Genomic DNA, 21,519 nt, shown 5'->3' with positions numbered 1-21,519 from the left:
GCAAATCATTCTCCCTACCCGGAAAGATTCCCTTTGGGAGATTCCCACTGGAATTCCTGCAGGAATTTCTACTGTAATTTCTTAGGGGATTCCTCCTGGACTTCCTTCAGAAACTCCTTCAGGAACTCCTGGAATTCTTTCAAGGATTCCATTTCAAATTCCTTCGGAGATTTTTCCTAGATTTTCTTTCGGGGATTCCTCCTAACCTAATATTCCGTCGTGAATTCATCATGGAATTCCTTCGCGGTTTCCTCCTGGAATTCCCTTGGTGGTTCCTCCTAGAATTTCTTCGGAAGTTCCTCTTGGAATTACTTCGGGGTATCCTCTTGAACCTCATCCGGGGATCCTTCCTAGACTTTATTTAGGGATTTCTCCTGGACTTCCTTCGGAGATTCCTCCTGGAAATCTTTCTGGAATTTATCCTAGAGTTCCTTCGGGAATCCTCCTGGACTTCATGGATTTCTTCTGAAATTCTTTCGGGGATTTCTCATGGAATTCCTTCGGGGTTTCTTCTTGGAATTTCTTTTATGATTCCTCTTAGAATGCCTTCGGAAATTCCTCCTGGATTTTCTTCAGGGACTCTTAATGGAATTCCTGCAGGAGGGCTCCCGAAATTCCTTCGGGTTTCTTTCTGGAATTCTTCTGGTGATTTTTTTCCTAGAATTCATCCAGAATTTCGTCCGGAGATTTCTTCTATGCTTCCTATGGGGATTTCTCTTCAAATTCCTACGGGGTTTACTATTGAAAATCCTTTGAGTATTCCACTTAGAAATATTTCGGAGATTCCTCCCAGAATTCTTTCAGGGATTCCTCGAGGGGTTTCTCCTGTAATTTCTTCGGGAATTTCTCCAGGAATATCTTCAGGAATTCCTATTGGAATTCCATCGGGTGTTACTTCTGGTTTTCTTCAGGGATTCATCCAGGATTTCTTTTGGGGATTCCTTCTGGAATAAAAACGAAGATACCGTTTCGTCGGAGATTCTTTCTTAAATTCTTTCGAGGTTTCTTTTTGGAATCTCTTTGGGAATTCCTCATAGATTTCCTTTGGGAATTTCTCCTCGAATTGCTTCGGAAATTCCTCCTGGAATTCTATCGGAGATTTTTTCTGGCTTCCTTCGAAGATTCCTCATGGAATTAGAATTACTTAGGGGTTTCCTTCTGGAATTCCATCTGTGATTCCTCCTCGAGAATTTCTTCTGGAATTCTTTCGAGGATTCCTCTTTCACGCAGAAAAATATATTGTAAACTCAAAAAAATTACGCATAGTTTCAACAAATTTTATTGTAGACTCAGGGCTTACCAGTAATTTTTGTTGATTCAACAAATTCGCAATTTCATCACAACAAGTAAATTTGTTGTTTCTAAAAATGCTCGAAAACAACTAGCTGTCAAAACCGAAGCATAACTTTCTTTGAAACAAAAATACGATTTTTGTTTGTACATTGAAACTAATATTCATAATTGTTGTTTCAACAAATATACATTTTTAAATTGACAAATCCTATTATTAGATATTATTGAAAGCAATTTCATTGATCAGGTTTTATTTACATGTATTTTCGTGAATAAAATACAAGCATTTTTCTTGTACTTTATATTAAATCACACTAGCTTAAATAAAATGCCTGCTTCTACATAAATTTTCACTCCGTTTTTAGATAGTGTGGTGCGGTTCCTTTTAACGAATGTCTGCGTGCCAACTTCGCTGAATATCCGATCTGAAAAAAATAAAAACAAGTTCTGAAGTAAATAAAAGAAGCAATCATATATAATTCAATAGCGTAGTTGAACACTTACCTTTATCAACAGTAGTATAAAAAAAAACACGAAAGAAAAGCCAATATTACGATTACTGTTCGTCGCACTTTCCCCCAACAATTTCGCGCAAAGAATGGTCCACTGTTTATCTTACAAATACAAAATGGTGGTCTTAATACATCCCGATTGTTGATTCTACAAAATTATTTGACCGAAACAATAAAAGATGTTTGTTGACAACAAAATCTAGCGCAGATGTTTCATTCAATTCAAAAAAATTGTTGTTTTGATGATATGAAAGAATAGAAACAAATAAAGTGATGAATTGATTTAATGCTTACAAGAATGGTAAATTCAAAGCGACGCGTTTTTAGGTTTAATCTGTCGATATTTTTCTGCGTGTTAAACTCCTTCGGTGATTCCTACTAGTACTCTCTCAGGAATTTCCCCTGGAACTCCTGCAGAGATTCCTTCCGAATATTTTCATGGATTTCTCCCAGAAATCATTTGAGGATTCTTTCTTGAATTCCCTTGGAAATTCTCACTGGAATTGGGGATTGCTGCTGAATTTTCTTTGGGATTTGTGCTGCAGTTCATTCAAGATATCCTCTTGGAATTTCTCCTAGAATTATTTCCTACGAGGATTCATCCTGGAACTCCTTCGAAAATTTCTCCCTAAATGCCTTCGGGGATTCCTTATAGAATTCCTTGTATGATTTCTCCTGAAGCTCCTTCAAGGATTCCTTCTGGATATTTTTCAATGGTTCCTGCTAGAAATTCTCTGGGGATTCTTTCTCGAATTCCTTTGAAAATTCCTCCTGAACTTCCTTCATGGATTCCTCCTGGAATTCTTTCTGGCTTTCTTCCTGGAATTCTTTGGGTGATTTCTCTTAGAATTTATTTAGTGATTCCTCCTGAAATTCCTTCAGAAGTTCCTCACGTATTTCCTCCTGGAATTCCTTCTTGAATTTCTTTGGGGATTCCTTCCTTTTCCTCTTGGAATTTCTTCGGGGATTCCTCTTCAAAAATCTTTGAGGATTTCGCTTGCCATTCCTTCGGAGATTCCTCTCGGAATTGCTTCGGTGATTCCCCCAGGGATTCCTGCAGAGATTTCTCCTCTCATTTTTTCGAAGATTCCTCCTAGACTTCCTTTGAAGATTCCACCTGGAACTCCTTCGAGGATCCATTCTGGAATTGCTTCGGGATCCCTCACGAAATTCATCCGAGGATCCCTCATGGAATTCTTCCGGGGATTTCTCCTAGAGTTCCTTCGGGAATTCTTCCTAAAAATCCATTGGGGATTTCTGCTGATTTTCCATTGGGGATTCTTCCTAGAATTCCTTCGGGATTCCCATTTGGGTTTCCTTAGGTAATTCCTCTTCAAATGTCTTCGGAGATTCCTCCTGGAATTACTTCGAGGATTCCTCCTCGAATTATCTCACGGATTTCTCCTGGATTTTTTCAGAGATTCCTCATAATATTTTTCGAATTCCCTTGGAAATTTCCACTAGAATGATTTTGAGGTTTCCTGCTTGAAGTTCTTTGGGATTCTTCCCGGATATTTTTCGTCGATTCCTCCTAGAAATCGTTAAGGGATTTCTTTTCGAATTCCGTATGAAATTCCTTCGAAGATTCTTCCTGGATTTCCATCTGAAATTTCTCGAAAATTTCAATCAGGGATTTCTTTAGAGGTTTCTGCAGGGATTAGTCCAGGAGTTACTCCTGGATTCCTCCAGGAGTTTCTTTAAGGCTCCACCTGGAATTCCTTCTGAGATTCCTTTCTGAAATCATTCGGGGATTCCTTAGTGTAAATAAATGGACCTTATTATCAAATTGATTAGCTTCTGAAAATTCTAAGAAAACAAAACATAAGCTGTAGCAAAATCGACATTTTATTGCCCTTCATTAGCAATGGAGTAATGCAACATGTACTACACTAAGGATACAGGTAATATCACAATAGGTCTAATCACTGTCGAAGTGACTGACCCGAACAGAAATAAAAAAGATATTTATTCAAGCGTAATAGTTTATCATCAATAGTCATGAAAAAGCTCAGACTAGAATTTGTAGAGCATAATGGCAACTTCTTTGCTTTGCCAATATTAACATTATGGTCAAATTTTGGCCACGCCGATTCACGCCGCCGCCGCCGCCGCCGAAAGCTGCCACCGGCGTGACGCCGATGACGCCGCCGCCGCCGGCCAAAAATGGCCCTCACGCCGCCGCCGAGCAAAATAAAGTCGGCGCACAGGTCTACTATAGATGTGATTCTATGATCACAAATAAAAAACTTCTGAGTAAATTCAGTTTTATTTAAAAAATCGTTAGATATTTCACGCCATCAAAACACATCCAATGAATTTCGTCAGCAATAGTCCATACAGCTTTCGAGCCATGATTAATTATATTGTTCTGCATCAAATCATTGGTTTCTTGTATACCAATCCTATTCGTATAGTATCCTTCCCGTATGCGTATTTGCCGAACTAAAGCTTATGCGAAAACAACTTTTTTAACCTTAAATATCTATGCAAGTCTTTGATTTTCCATAAAACCCTTCAAAGGCTTACCATAGCTATATTGGAAATTTTAAAACACTCATGGAATATTTTACCTCCCTTAATCAACAATCATATTCCAAGAACTATTATATACTGCGTAATTGGTGGGTTTGATAATTATATATTCCTACACAAATCTTGAATCTGACAATGATTGGTTTTTGCTCAATGTGTGCAGAAAAAACTGGCACTATTTACGAATTCAGATCAATAGTTCATCTAAAAATATAAAAACAACAAATTTTATATGTTTCCTACAAACTACAATAGATAAGCTTAAATTGCTTCTAACAACACTTTTTTCCAAGTGACACCGTTTTTGAGCGGCAGCCGGTTAAAAGTGTACCGATTCTAAAGTGCGCGCGCAGGCTTTAGAAACAAAAAGAATAATGATTTTGTTTGTTTTGAATTTGTAATTAGCGAAAGAGAGAGTCGACGAAGAGAAATAGATCAAGTCAGTTAGGCTCTTATGAAAAATCATTGTCAAAGTAACAGATCATAAGAACGTAACAATGTTCGCATTTTACATAATCTTCTATTTTCCATTTTCAAGACTCTGAATCCAGCTGTAGGTAAAATAAGATGTACAATGTACATGGATTGAAGAATACAGAGCTTAGGTTCTACTCGTTTGGGGCCGTTCATAAACCACGTAGACTTTGGGGGGGGGGGGGTGGTCTGCCCAAAGTCTACGCTCCATACAAATTTCAATTTTTTTGTATGGACAAAAGTCTACGAAGGGGGAGGGGGGGGGGGTCTGAGATGGCCAAATTCTGGTCTTGGTTTATGAACAGCCCCTTTTCTATTTAGATAGAACATTGGCTATTTTTTTTTTTGTTTTTCCAGCACTAGCATGAATAAACGTTGCCATTTTTACCCTGTTGCCCACGTCAGAACAGACTAGGCATAAACAGCAGCACGCAACTCCATACATACTGCCGACGCCCGTCCATTCATTTGCATAAAGCCGACGAAGCCCATTTTCTACCATGCAACCAGGCAGGCAGTCACAATGACGTTGCTGGCTTGGCTGGTAGTACAGCTACACTTTCCGTTTCCCAAGCCCACGAGCAAACTTGGAAAGTTGGCCAAGTTCATCTTCCGCCTGAGTGCCTTCCGCTGGCCGTCCGCTGTCTGTCTGGTTCGGTTTATTTTGGATGCAATCGTTGAATTTTAGAAACAATGTGACTCGTCCCAATATGAAGATGAATGAATGAATTTATTTAGGACAACGAACGAGCAGCCTCCGGGACGAGTCGGTTCTGAACCGGTGTTGCACAGTGGCCAGAATACTTAAGACTCTTTGAATTAAATTTATACAATGACTATATTGGGGTCTTCAGTTAACCAATCCGGAGATGGTGGATTCGATTTCTGCTCCGGTCGGGAACGTTTCTCAACTTCCCTAGACATAGTGTATCATTCTACTTGCCTCACAATACATATATTATGTCAACTTTTTATAGTGGAACATGCCACTGTGTATTCTACGCTTATTCTACTGTTCTTCATACAAATTGCTACACAGAACTTTTTCGTAAGCGAATCGTACATTAGCTCACGAAACGTATATATGTGCATTAAGTACCCAAACCCATCCGTTATGCTGTCAAAAAAGAGAGAAAACTAATTAAGCAACAAGTTGTTCTCGTTCACATTTCGTCCGTTCCAAACGATACAACAGCGTACCGCAACTCACTACTGTTCAGTAAATTCGGTTTCACTCAATTCAAGGACTAGCATCGAGATTTGCAGCCACTTTCAACACAACCTGATGATGACGATGATGGCATTCGGAGGAGATAAAGCATGCAAACAGCGCACAAATCAAAACATGCATCCGAATCCGATCTTGACACGATTCTTTCGGCGTAAATCCTACTTGGCTCAATCGCTGCAAGCAAACATTCTGCAGCAAGCATCCAGGAGAATGCCAACTAGAAAATAGAAGTTTTGCTTTGCCAGTCCCACACCGGAAAACGACGGAGAATGTGCAATGCGAAGGATGTGGCACAAGTATCCTCGCCTTGCTCTGTTCGGCTCGTCGATATTCGTGATTGTGTATGTCAAGAATGTCGATATTATCGTGTGTGTTGTTATCCTTGCTGCTAGCTGGGGAATGCTGAATTGGAGTGGGCGGCGAGAAAGGGTTCTTTCACCGGAATGCTCTGCGTAGACGGAAAGCGGGATTAGGGGTTGAAGTCCGATGTGGGACTTTCTCGAAGACGAACGCGGAATATTGAGGGAGGAATTGAGAAGGAATCCGATGTGAGTACAATATGTAACCAATGTGAACTTTAATAAGCGGAAAAGTAATAAGCAATCGGTACAAGAACTTCTAATTTCAACCTATTAGCTTATTCTTCAAAACTACAACAACAAAAACGATGTAACCTTCCGTGATTCGCGCGATTGGTCACCATAATCAGCACCACGTCGATGCTGTGAACAACAAGCGAGCTTTTTTAACGTGTCGTACAAAATACAGCAGCGTGACTACTGAAGAGTTAAGTATATTATTTTAAGATGGAATAACACGAGCTTATTGACCTCCCTTAGTCACTAAGAAAACGAAGAAGCTGGAAAAAGCTGGAAAATTATCTTGTACCGACTTTTCGAACCCTCTAAGCAGAATACCCTCTTCGAATAAGTGTAATCAGTTTCCTACCTTTTAATTCCGCCCTATGTACATAGGGCGGAATTAAAAGGTATGAAACTGATTACACTCATTCTGGAAAATTAATTTTAAAAAATCCGGTGGAACTCTTGAAGGAATTTCAGAACAAATAGGACTACTGTGGCCTCCGGGAACCTGCTTCAACTGAAAAATGCCGTTAACCTTCACTTTACGTACCCAACCCCCGACAACTCATCCGATTTTCATCCGATTTTTTTGAAGTCGCCCTCAATCGATCATAAATTGCAAGTGCAAGTTTATTTTACTGAAGTGGTCATGTAATATATGGAACCATTCCGGAGATATTCCAGATTGTGCTGGGGTCAGGGGGTGGGGGAGGACTCTGTTTTGCCAAATTCCTAAAAGTGATTATGTTATATGGTATTGTGTTTGAGAGGCCCCCGCGGAACTTGCTCCAGGTGTTCCGGAGCGGCCACATCAGTTGAACCATACTTCAGTCAATTTTTTTTCTGTCCTATTCTCTCGAAATCATGAAGATTGATACGTCACACGGCATGTTTTGCTTGCAAACCAGAAATGTTCCCGATGACACCCCCGTGGATCCTGTGCTAGACGTTCCGGGGTGGCCATATTAGTTGATACAGACTTCAGTCTATCGTTCTTGACTCAGCCATTCGAAAGCATGAAGGTTGATATGTCGCATGGCATGTTTATATTGAAAACTAGAAGTGCCTCCAATGAGGCCCCGTGGAACCTGTCACGGTGATCCGGATGGGTCAACTTATTCAAACAAATTCAAATCAACAAATTCAAAGTTGTTTTTCACTGTCCGCAACAAAAAAAATCGCTGAAAATTGATAGTTCAAACACAATAACACACGAAATAATCACTTTGAGCAATTTTGGCAACCACCCTGACCCCAGCACAAACCGGAATGGTTCTGGATATCGCATGGCCACTAGAGTATAATAAACTAGCACCAATTTATAGTCGATTGACGGCAACTTCAAAAAAAATCGGATGAGGATTGACAAAATGCCAGAATTTTGAAAATGAATTGTCAGGGGTCGACTACGTGAAGGTTAAAGAGACCCTAACTTTGGTCTTTGGGAAGCTTTAACTTTGCAACCAAACAAGTAATCAGGGCCGATCCATACTCGTTGGAAATGTATTTACTTGAACTCTGTTTATAGACATTAACATTGACTAACTAATGAGAACCGGTTCCGGAAATCTGGAACATCCGAAAAGCATTGGCGTAGCTAGATGAGGGGGCAAGGCCTACCTAGAATCCACCACAAAATTAAGAGAATGCCTAGGAAAATACCCTACGAATTTCATCAGAAACAAATTTTTGACCATAAATTGGTTGATAATTTTTAATAGTGTACGGTTATTTACAATAGCGTATCCACATAATAAAATTTTATTGCATTTCTAGTTTATTCTTTGTTTTTTCATCAAATTGATGACTTTTTTCACGAATTGATTATTACGCCTCACAAAATATAAGAAAATTGTTATTTGGCATGTTAAATTAGAGCTAACTTCAGCAAAACGATTTAAAATATAGGACCGCGAAATTCACAATGATAGCCCGCGAAATTTGAACAATTTAGCCGCGAATTTCCATTGTCCCTACATATAATGAGAGTTTACATGACATTTACATGACATGTTATGTACAGGAAATAGACTAAATGATCGGGGCATGCAACATTTTCACGAAAAATGTTGAACTTGTTGTCACTTTTCGAAAAGTACATCATATATTTTCAAATTTTGACCATTTATGGCTCAGATAATGAGCTATGAAAAATGTTTGACTAAAATTATAACTATAAGATTATTTTCTAAAAAAAAACAGCAAATTAATCAAAACACTAACATTGTTTCAAAATTCAAGATGCTACTTATAGTTCATATAATTTCCCTCTAACCATTATGTGGCCGACAGGGTACCCAGCGCCCATTTAAAAAGCACGGTGTAGAAAAAAGCAAATAGTTTGTCGGACACATAACGGCTAATTGAATTGAATATAAATATGTTTTGAAAGAAAGTAACAAAATTGTCGGCAATAAATTGAAAAAGTAAAAGGATGCATATTAAAAATAGATCAAATTTACTAAATAATCATAAAATAAATGAAATTACTATAACTTTTTCTCTTGTTAATAATTTCAAGTTAAGTCAAACGTTTTTCCCAAGTAACACCTGCAACTAAAATGCAAAAATGTTGCAACTGAGTTTTCATGAAACAAACAAAATAAAAACCTATTTAAATCCTGTTGGTAATGCCAAACTGAGGTATAACATTTTTATAACAACTAGCAAAATGAAAACAAACTTGCGAAACCAATTTGTAACTGAAGTGTGATATTATTGTTTCAACGAATCTTAGTTACAACCGTTTACAAACCAAATCAACCAAAACATTGATTCTGATTGTCATAAACATGTTGCACCTGGAACTTATTTAGAACATAACGAAGAATTTTGACAGGAGAGGTAGAAGTTCCAAAATGTGCGGCAAAGTGTTTTTGTAATCGTGAAAATTATAAAATGCACTATAAAAACCAACATGTTTAAAAAGTTATTAAATCATGTACAAATAAAATGTAATTTTTTCTTCATAAATTTATCGACTTATTCCAAATTTTATAAAGCTAAAGTGGTAAAATAGAAGAAAAAAACCTGATTGGAAGTATAATAATGACTCATTAACAAAGCCCCATTTTCGCATCGCAGTACTGAACGACTGGTACCTACCACTGGGAATATATGGGGGTTTGAGAAATCTAACATAACGTACAAAAATATTAGGAGTTTCTCACGACAAATTTTACAATGGGTTTACATTTTTTACAAAAAACGTGAAATTTTCCTTAAGTACTAAATGGACAGCCTCTTGTCGACGTATATGGGAAGTACACGTCTAAGTGCCTGCGTTTTTGGTTACTTATGTCCTACACGGAAAATTCAAACTACCTTATTTTGGGTCGATTACCCTAAAATGAGTATATCAAATTTTTTAGGTTGTTTTTCCTCTCCCCCCACCGATGTTGTCGTAAATAAACGAAGATGTGCCTATCCAACGGGGGTCCATGAGGCCAATAAGCCAATTTTGGGTAAATGTAGATTTACCCAAATTTGGGTTGAATGAAGGGGATCTTGGGTTGAATTTACCTACTCTTGAGTATATTCTTAGCTAGAGGTAAAGGAAATTTACCTAGCATAAGTTTAATCGATTCACGCAAATGTTGACTTATTGGGCTGAACTATGGGATTGCGTCAAAAGAATCCAATTTTGGGTAGTTTGGTAGATCCGTGTTCCGCGTGCAGCATTGTTGTACTTTGTCAATACGGATTCCCATAGACATGATTTAGCAAATAGTATCTTGCTGAATTCTAAAATTAATTTTCAGCATTTTATGGGTGCATTAAATAAGCTGCTGAAATGTACTCCGTCAAAGCAATATGGCGAGTTAATTTTTACCACAAATGCCTAAATTTTCACTCGCAATATGATAGGTAGACTGAGGCGCGTTGGGAATACGGAGCCAAAATGCGTGACTTACCGATAAATCTGGAGCGGCACACAAATTTACGTGCTTGGTCAGACTTTTTTGTGGTATATTTGTGCACATAATTATTGATCACTTGAACGAAACTATGTGCGCATAGTCACTGGCAGTGACGAATGTGGTGACTAGCTGACTAGTTGTCGAACCGGTCACAGTTTGTAAGTCGACTATAAGTTGTATCTTGGTTATAATCCGATTGCGTATTAAAACCGTTTATGTTTTATATTGGCTCCACCTCTTGCGCTTGTTTAGTTGTAATTTAGTCGTTTATATGACGATTGGTTCAAATGGCACAACTTTCAATATAGTTGCATACAAATTACAGGAACTTATTAATGTACAAGTGTGTTGCTTGGGTTCAGAGCTCATTATATAAGTCATAAATGGTCAAAATTTCATTGCAATCGGCTCACTGAATCCAAAGATATAACAACTTCAAAGTTGGCTACCGCATAACTATAACTTTTTCTAGAATCTTTATAGCTTCGTGCAGAATAGCCTGATCTTTTTCAAATCTTGACCACTAATACACAAGTAGTTGCGCAACTTACAGTGAAAATTTGAGAATATTTGATGTACTTTTCGAGAAGTTACAGCTAGTTGAACACTTTTTTGTAAAGTGAAAATGTTGCCTGTCAAGATCATTTAATCTATACCCTGTATACTTCTGTGAAATCCCACGCTCCATTTATGTGCATCATATTTCACAAAATTTTACACTTTACATGAACTGCAACAGGAACTTTAACTGGAAGTTTTTCAAAAATGTGTTGTAATTTTATCGGAATCTTCCAAAAGTTCACAAAAAATCAAGGAATTCGGCATAAATAATCCATATGTTCAAAAAGTAATGCGCTGAATTAAAGTCTGTACTCGAAAAGAATGCACCACAGAAAAAAAGTGTATTACTTTTGATTGAACGCATCTAAGCAGCTTATTTTTTAAACAGATACCGTATAGTATGTGTAGATGATACAATGAAAATTCCAAAAAATAGGCAAAGTATTGGCAAAAAAAAAACGCAAAAAAATGAGATTTTTTAAATTTTGTGCACCACTGTAAAAAATGGTTTTGGCTATAACTTTACTGTTGTAAAAGCGTCTGAAAATTTGACTGTATGTTCCCAACCTAATACATATTAAAAGGTGAAAATCGGTTCGGCTCTTTTTTTTTTTTCTAGAAATCAAAATTCAAACCACGTTAGAGTAAATTTAGGTATTTTTTAACAATTGCAAGGTCCGTGTGCACTATTTGGACTGTAGAACTGTCTATTATATTGAACTGTTCTCAGTCAAATTTTGAGCCATTATGGATGAATATTTTCAAAGTTAGAACACTTAGAATGTCACAATAAAAAAACATGTTTGATTATAGCGACATTTGGCCACATATGCGATCACAACTTTTTATAGGTCAGATCAAATTTAATGAAATTACAGTCGGGTCTCTAAACGCTTCCATTCACTTTACGCCCACCGCGTTTTCCAGGCGATCCTCTAACCAATTTAGCTCATTTTTTGTATGTGTTAAGTCTATAGTGAGCACTAACTGCACTAAAAAAATCAGCTGGATTGGATATAAGACAGCTGAGAAACTGTGGTGGGCGTAAAGTGGGTGGCAGCGTTTAATAGGAGACTCGACTGTAATTTCATTTAATTTGATCTGACTTATAAAAAGTTGTGATCGCCTATGTGGAAAAATGTCTCTATAATCAAACATGTTTTTTTTTATTGTGACATTCTAAATGTTCTAACTTTGAAAATATTCATACATAATGGCTCAACATATTTCCATGTACCTACAGAAACAAAAATCATCGAAAACTGTTGAGTATTTCCGGTTTTAGAGCTTGAAGAGTAAAAAAGGAATTATTTTAATAATCTTTGACAATACCTTACCGATTTTCACCGAATTTTCATGGCCAAATCTAAACATACTATACAGTAACTGTTTGAAAAATCAGCTGTTTGGATGCGTTCAATCAAAAGTTATACACTATTTTCTGTGGTGCATTTTTTCGAGTACAGGCCTTAGTCAACTGATTCTGCTGAGAACTTCTAATACAAGGCTACTATATTCTAAGATCAAATCAAAAATCCATTATGATTTTATCAGCTACATATTGAGGAATTGTCTAAAAATTTTGTGGCTGAACCCGGCAGAAAATCATTCCAGATTTTTACCAAATTTGTTACAAAACATTCTCAAATCAGATACTCTTTTGCGATGCGTACCTCCATTCAGTGAAGTAGTATTCAAAAACAATTATTTTTTCTCCAAGATTGGCCAGAAATATTTCCGAAAATTGTCTATTTTTTCAGTATTTCTTTGTGACGCGTTTGAAAACGCAATTGGATCGCTATATGCAGTCAGCATTTTTCTGATGAATGCTTCTTGATTATCCAAACCAGATTATTGCTGAAAATTATCCTGGAATATAGATTTTTTCCAGGATTTTTCTAGGAATTTGGTAAGAATTTCTTCCAGAATAATTCCATATGAATGTCTGATTAAATTATATCCAATTTTTTCAAATTACAAAACCGATTTATAGTATTTGTTTTATCAGCTACGGAATATACCCGAGTAAGGTGCACCGGGGCAAGTTGAAACGGCTGGGGCAAGATGAAACGCGAAGTTTTGAAATAGATTTCAATACAATTTGAAAATGCATCGTTCGCTAAAGGATTACTTGAATCAAAAACTATGCGTGCGCTTTAGATTAACTGCGAGCAAGCGGGAGCTGTGGGAATGCACACGCACTTTGCACTTTGACGTTACGCGACGAGTGACGACGACGCGAGTGGCTATGATTTGCCATGCCTACTGCGATCACAAGATGTGCCGTGCGTCGTTACCAACTGGTACATATATTAGTATGAATCCACTATCACACACTAGGTGTTATGGCGATCAAACGGTTTATCATCATTAGAAAACATCATTTTAACCCGCTGTTTCATCTTACCCCACCCATTTCAACTTGCCCCTGTGTACCTTACTCTAGAAATTCCCAAAGTATTCTTTCCCTGTTACATATAATTTCCTGAAGAGTCAAGGTCGTTTTTCAAGTAGTAGACACCCTGATTTCATAAGGATTCTTATGCATCCCAGAAGGATTTTGCAAGCATCTCAGAAGAAGTCTAGGTGTATCCAGGATGCATTCGGAAAGCATCCTTGAAGGAATCTGGAAGATTTCAGAATTATTCTGGAAGCATCCTAGAAGGTTTCTTGAAGCAATTCAGAATTACTCTTGAAGGAGCCAGAAGGATTCTGGAAGTATCCCTGATGGATTTCGAAAGCATCCCAGAAGAATTCTGGAAGTATCCCAAAAGTATTCTGGAAGCCTATAAAGAATCTGTAAACAGCTCAGAAGTATTGTGGAAGCATTCCCGAAGAATTGTGGGAGTATTGTGGAAGATCTCGGAAGCATCTTCAAAGAAATCTGGAAGCATCCTTGAAAGCTTCTGCGAACAACCTCGAAGAGTGCAGAAACCAACCCAGAAGGATTCTGGAAACAGCTCAGAAGTAATCTGCAAGCATCTCAGAAGAATTCTGGATGAATTCCTGAAGAAATCTGATATGATCCCCAAAACACTCGGGAAGCGTCCCAAAAAAGTTCTTGACAAATCCCAGAAGGATACTGGGAGTACCCTAGAATATTTGTGAAAGCAACTCAGATGGTTTTTCAAAGCAGGTAGTGTCCCGGAAGAATTCAGGAAGAATCCCAGAAGGATTGTGGAAGCAATCTAAAAGAATTTTAAAGGAAACTAGAAGGATTCTGGAAGCATCCCAAAATGAACCTGAAGGTGATATCCCCGAGAAACTCGTGAAGTACCCAAAAAAGAAACTGGAAGCATCTAAGAAAGATTCTGGAAGCATCTCAGAAATATTTTGGAAGTAGAGTTAGTGTACCAGTTATCACCATAGTGGAAATTTAGAAAGTTTTGAAGCTTTGACCTATTATGAAAGTTTTGAAATGATGCAAAATTTTGAAATATCTCATATAAACGATAACTGGTACACTCAGCCTAATCCAGAAGGATTCTTTACTCAAACTAGAAGAAATCTGGAAGCATCCCTGAGGGATTCCGGAAGCATTCCGGATTGCCATTTAGAGGCCACCAATATAGTTTTGGTCAAACAGAATGCTTTCGATTGTGAATTCTGTATTGTTTATTCTGTTGCTGCATAATTTAGATATTCATAGAACCGTATTACCCCGCTAATACGACACCGACTGTTGTCGTATAACCGGGGTATACTTTTAATTCGACAAACTGGTCACCCTACACCACCATGCTCATTGAAATTTGGCAACTCTATTTTTGTTTTTGTTGGTATAGGGTGCGGGCACCGGTTTTGGCCAGTCTAAGGGAAATCATTTTTATAAAAATAACCAACAATCCTATGGAAACAACCAATGCGTCAAATGAAAGGTTTCGATCTATACTTTATGAGAAAAATGCAGAAATCTAGCTAATACTTAATTTTTGTATTAAAAGTGGCGCTGGCCAAAATAGAAGCATTGCCGCAGTTTTGGCCATATTCTTAACTTTGGTTTCTATTTTGGCCAATCACGTGTATTCCTTATGGGAGTGGCCAAATTAGAAGCACCCTGGCCAAAATAGACATATGGGAGCTGATTTCTTAAGGAAAATTATTTTTTTCTTCTAATTTTTAATCAAAATGTATGGTTTTCACAGCTTTTATCATCATATTACATTAGAATTTACTAGTAAAAAAATAAATTTATGCCGATTTAGATCGCAACAGGCTGAATAACTCACTATGGCCAAAACTCCGGGCTGGCCAAAACTGAAGCTTCTACCCTAGGTATTCAGGGGAACTTCGAATTAGCACTGACCAGATCTAACATTATAACTGGCATGAATAGAAAGCTGAATATAATATGTTCCAATCCTCTGAACACAATTTTTTGCATCAGTTTGATACAAATCAAGATTTGATACATGGGAGAAACTTAAGTTTTAGCAACATTTAAAAAAAAATATGAGGATTTGTATTCTATAGTTATAGAATTTAAAATGTTGGCGAGTTAGTTAAAAGAGCTTTTGAAGAACTTTTTGAGAAATTTGTATATTGATTTTGTTTCAGAGGAAGTTCACTTTGAACATTCATAAAAATTGCATAACAATTTCCGCCGAAATACCTGAAAGTACTGGTAAAAATTAGGTTTGGAACTCTAGCAAATATACTATATGAAGTAGATAATTCCTAAAAATTCCGAAAGTGACACTTTATGTTTAAAGTTCGATTATTTTCATTTTCATAGTTATAAAAGCAGGTGCTAAGGGTACTCGCATCTCCATGTCCAAAAAGCTGGCTACGCCCCTAATCAACATAATATTCCTACATAAGGTATCTGATTGAGCTTGGTAAGGACTACGACCGGAATCGCGCAAGTGATTATTTCAGTGCATTGCAATTTATTTATTTTTTGACCGGAATTTCTCAGCTCCGTAATAAGCTCAATAAGGTTTCTCATTTTTGGAGTAATTCTCTGCCTGAATTTTCCTGTTATCGAGATATGCCAAGAAATTTCGTACTATTAGGGTACCTACCGTTAATTATGTATCTCTCTGACAATCAAATTCTGATAGAATTCCAATAGTTCCTACAAACTGTTGGAACATTTTCACAATAAATTGTTTTGATTCCATATTGTAACTTAGTTTGTTTTATCATTGATTTCTGGGGGGAGTATTCAAATGGATTCTGTATCGACCAACTGCTTTCGAAAAGGCTTTTGATTTATTTGCCTTTCGAAGTTTTTCCAAAAACAAACCACCGCTGTAAGATGATCCAATTAGCAGATTAAATTTTCAAAACAGATTTCTTTACCAAAACTCCAATTAGTGCTGTAGTATAAATGCCATCCAAATAGATAACTACTGCTAGAAGCGAATAATCAAATAACTCGAATCACTTAACTAACTTCCTCTGTGGAGCTCAATACGCCAAATCGATGTCGAAGCTTACTTTGAAACTATACCCTTCTGCTTATAGTTTGAATCTGATCAGTCAAAGTTGTTACTAGTGATAAAATTCTTCCGAAAAGAAAACTGTAAACATCCATTTAGGAGAAATGACGGCTTCGACAGTTGCTTAGCCTATTATCGTCTAAATAAAATTTGGAGATTAAATACACAACAAATCATTCATTGCAAAATTCGTTCATTTCATTTCAAAATCCCACACCGATCACTACGAACCTACCGCAAGAAAATAACACTCCACTAAAAATAAAAATGCTAAATCGAAACATGAGCGAAACATTTTCCCATTCAGCGTGATCCTTACCTGGCTGCTGCTTCTGCCACTTCTGCTGCCACCGCAATTCTCCCGAAGAAATTATCTAATTAGCCATTTAATTTATTAATGGCCAAGCACTTGCTCTCACTCAGTCCACAGTAGTGTCGTCTCTGCGGTCCCAATCTTCTCTCAGTTTGTCGTGTTTTAGCACCTGAATCACGCCCGCCGCAACCAAGTTGGTACCTACAACAACGGTCAACTTTCCTTCTTCACCAAACGAGCGACAGCAGGCCGACGACCGGCGACGACGACGACGTTGGAGACCGAAAGACCAGGGAGGAATTATTTTTCACTTTTTCTTCTGTCCACTTTGTTTTAGAATTGGATTGGATTTCTGTCTTCTGCTATGCGGCCTCCTGGCGTCCGATTCACATTTCCACCCTCATCTGCCCTTTTTGGCTTGTTCTTGAGCAAACTTTCCGCCGGCTGAATAAATGCTAGGTAGAAAACAGGATTTTTTTTTTGTAAATAAATTAGAAAATGCTAGTAAAAAAGTAAGGCTGAAGCAATTATGAAATCGAAATTGTCTTATCGTTGTAATTACACAACAAAAAAATGTTGTAAAGAAAATCTAGAATGCAGTGTAGTTAAATCAAATACTAAAATGTAACGTCATTTATTAATCGTTTACATACCTAGCGAGGATAAAAAAATTAAACTTTTTCTATTGCACAACCTGAAAGTATACTAGCAAGATAAAGCACATGCCAAATTTCAAAGAGATTGGTGCACTAGAACAAAAGTTACAGCCCATTGAGGCGCGCTCTCTCCATTAGGACAAAGCAAAGCGCTAAACTTTAAACGCGATTATCTCGAAATGGTGTTTTTGAAAAAAATACCATTTCGAGATAATATACATAGGGTCTTGTACCATTTGGGCAGGTGTACCCATTTAGGGCACTTGCCGCTATAACCAAATCAATCTCAAACCGATTGATTCGAATCCTTGTATAGAATAAGATACTGCACGTGCCTAATTCTATACAAAAATTCAAATCAATCGGTTTGAAATTGGCCCAGTTATAGCGACAAGTGCCCAAAATAGGTACAGCTGCCCAAATGGTACCAGACCCTATGTTTCAATGTCTCAGTATTGAAGATGCTATGCAACTCAGTAGTACTGCATCAGAAGGCACCTTCCGAATCATTTTTAATTTTAATTTTCGGAACGCGGTTAGATACACTCCTGATCAAAAGTTTGGGGTCACCCTCTCAAAAACATGACATTTTTTAGGCCCATATATCCACTAATTAGCGTCCGATTTCAAAAGTCTAGGTCTCATTCAATAGATAATAAATCAAAGTAACTTTGAACATGATTTGGGTGAAACTTAACATAAATATTTGTATGTAAGCTTAACCCAAAGTTGCCAAATTTTCTAAAAAAATAAAAATAAACTTACGGCAGTGTCGCTGGAAATTGGGTCGACCAAATTTTAAGATATGAGCGGTTACCTGTTTTCTATTATCTTTCAACTGGTTTTTATCGAACTTGGCTAAAAAATCTAGGAAAAAGTTATTTAGTAAATTAACTCTTGATGTCTTCGGCCAAAAGTTTGGGGTCATTTTCGTAAAACACTGAAAAGTGATTCGTTGATATCTTAGGAATTGACTGTCTTTAAGCGAAAAAGTGCCCAAAATACAGGGGATGGCCAAACTGTTTGGGATAGGCAACTTTTTTTCTCCCACAAAAAAATTCAACATGCTGTAACTTTTCATAGAGTGCATCAAAAATTCTCAAATTTTGACTGTTTGTCAACCTATTATATGTGCACCATTGGTACAAATTTGGGCCGTTATAACCGTTCGGGTAAAACACTATTATTTAGACAACTCATTTTTGAGCTGTCATATTTCGGAAACCAGTGAACCGAATTGAATGAATTTTTTAACGTTTATCAACAATATATTGATACGTAATACGACGTTATAAAATGTAATATTTTCTCATGGCCAATTAAGTTATACCGGGTTGAATTTTTTACCCATTGTTACCAACCGTTTGGGTAACAATGACTTGTGTGGTGGAAAGGCTAGCTGTTGGTTCAGAGCATGTTATTGTTATTGTTTTTTTTATTGAATATTGTATATTTATATTATTTATTTAAATGTCTAAGTGTATAATAAATGTTGGTCTCCACAGGTTTGTGTTTGAGTTATGTTTATTTTACGCTTAGTAGTTTAAGGTGTCTCTTTATTTATTTATTTGTTCATTCATTTATTTATTTAATTATTTTGTTCTGTTCATATATTCCGATTGTAGATTTGTTTATTATTCAGATGCTTTATTTACATATTTATTCAGATTGATTTATATACAATTACTAGATTATTTATTTACAAAAAAAGTAAAACAAGTGTCCGTCAGGTTTTGTTAAGGCATTGCATGTGGCCACAATCGGAATTTCAACTTAAATTCACAAGACACCTTGATTAATATAATTTGTTTAGAGTGTAAGTGGCTGTCATCATCATCATCTTCAGATCTGTCACCAAGATTAAGAATATCTGGATGGAATAAGGAGTGGGTCCAAGGGTGGTGGAAGACGCCGCCCCCCCCCCCTCGACACCCTCTCCACACCTCCGCCCCCTTATTGGGGACTATAAATGACATGGCGGAATTTGGGGAGGCTCTCTTATAGTTTTGGTCCGGAGAAGTGATGAACGCGACGGTCCGGTTTTGTCCGCCATATTATAAACCGGTTGAGTTCCTTGTGTTAGTGATTAAAACTTAAACTAAAAATAATCCTAACAAATTTCAATTCGATTAAATGTTAAAAATCTCTACAGCTTAAACGTCACAAACAGTATACAACATTTAAGTTTAATAGTGCGGATCTTTGTGTGCCATCACCACAACGGTTGGTTAATTAGACACCTTTCAATATAAAGTTAATACCAACTGAGTTAGGCTACCAAAGATCACCAAACGTACGAAAAGTTCGAGCGGGTGTGGTGATTTTGAACTGCAGTGTGTGAAACGGTCGGAAGTGGTAAGAAGAAGGGAATCCTCGCGTTAGGACTACCTCGTGACGTTCCGTAAAGTCTGTACCTTACCAATGAACAATGGTGTCAGCTCGCTCGAACCCCGACCCAGTGAAAGTGCACGAATTGGTACCGCTCTCCGGACCCTGTGGAACAATGGCCGTAAGCTAACCAGGCCTAACCGTCAAGCTACCCCCCCCCCCCCTCTTCTTTTATGAGGATGAGTTTGTGAAGATGGCTGAAGCAGTGGAGAAGAAGCCGAATAACCGTAAGATCACCCGAAACATCCGGACTTCCAGCATCAACAGCCTACCGGATCATCAGCAGCAGCAACGGCCGCAACGTACCGGTGAGCTCGTCCCAAAACTATCTTGTACATGAACCTTATGTAAAACCGTTAGAATACACACACACACATACATAACCTCGAAGTTTTTCTAGTTCCATTAATAATAAATTTGTATGGCTCCTCTGAATCACAGTTTGTATTAGTTTTGATCGTAGAAATCTTGTTTTCCGTTGTCCGTTCCGTTTTGTATTATCCGCCTTTTTACCACACCTATACCCCAGGAATTCTCCAAGACCACCTTAACGACCCTGAGATCCAGGTTATCAAAAAGAGGCCTTGAGCGCCCACCCCGGAAGCAGCCGTCGGCTCAAGACCAGCAGCTTGGGGCTTAGGCCGATTCCCGTCTGGAATTGGGGGGATGGAAAAACCTGGCTCTAAGAGAATCGTTTCACCATATAGAGGAAAATAAGTCAAATTTACAATATCACACAAAAATTACTAAATGTGTTCTTCCTTCAATCTAAATAGGCTCTAATATATCTGATTAGAGATAACTTGAGAACAGAAGTGGAAAGTCTTTGGATATCAACACTAAAATTTATTGACATTGATGTAAAAAAATTACATTTTTTCGAGAAAAATCCAAAAAGTGTAAATCCATGATAATTTTTTTCAACGTTTAAAAAGTACCTATGTTTTAATAGTTTGTGAAGCATTTACATATTGTAAGTGTACGTTCAAAATTTCATTCATTTCGGTTCACTAGTTTCCGAAATATGACAGCTCGAAAATGAGTTGTCTAAAAACAGTGTTTTACCCGAACGGTTTTAACTTTGCGAAATATTAATCAATCGAGCCCAAATGTGTACCAATGATGCACATATGATAGGTTGACAAACAGCCAAAATTTGAGATTTTTTGATGCACTCTATGAATAGTTATAGCATGTTGAACTTTTTTGTGAGAGAAAAAATTTGCATATCACAAACATTTTGGCCATCCTTTGTAGCAGCCACTGCCCAAGTGTAGAAAAAATCACGGCTTTTAAGTTGTTTAGCCTATGATACTGTAAATGAAGTTTGAATTTTTTATTCTGAATTCTCTGAACTTGTTTGTTTTTTTTTTCAACAGCACTACCACATTAAGACACCATACAACATGGTCGGTCTAAAAAATATATTATATGTGTTTTGCAACAAAGTTTGGATTTTCTGTTTATAAGTGGGCGAACACTAGATGAATTGATTATACATAGATTTGAGTCGAGATATCGCAATTCTGAGCACATTTTTAGACCTTCAGGATCCTAAAATCTTCAATTTCATTACATTACATTTTTTGTCAAATAGCCTAGAAGACGTTC

The sequence above is a fragment of the Aedes albopictus genome, chromosome 2, assembly GCF_035046485.1.
Source record: "Aedes albopictus strain Foshan chromosome 2, AalbF5, whole genome shotgun sequence".
Lineage (NCBI taxonomy): Eukaryota > Metazoa > Arthropoda > Insecta > Diptera > Culicidae > Aedes > Aedes albopictus.
Note: the sequence above shows the minus strand (reverse complement) of the source record.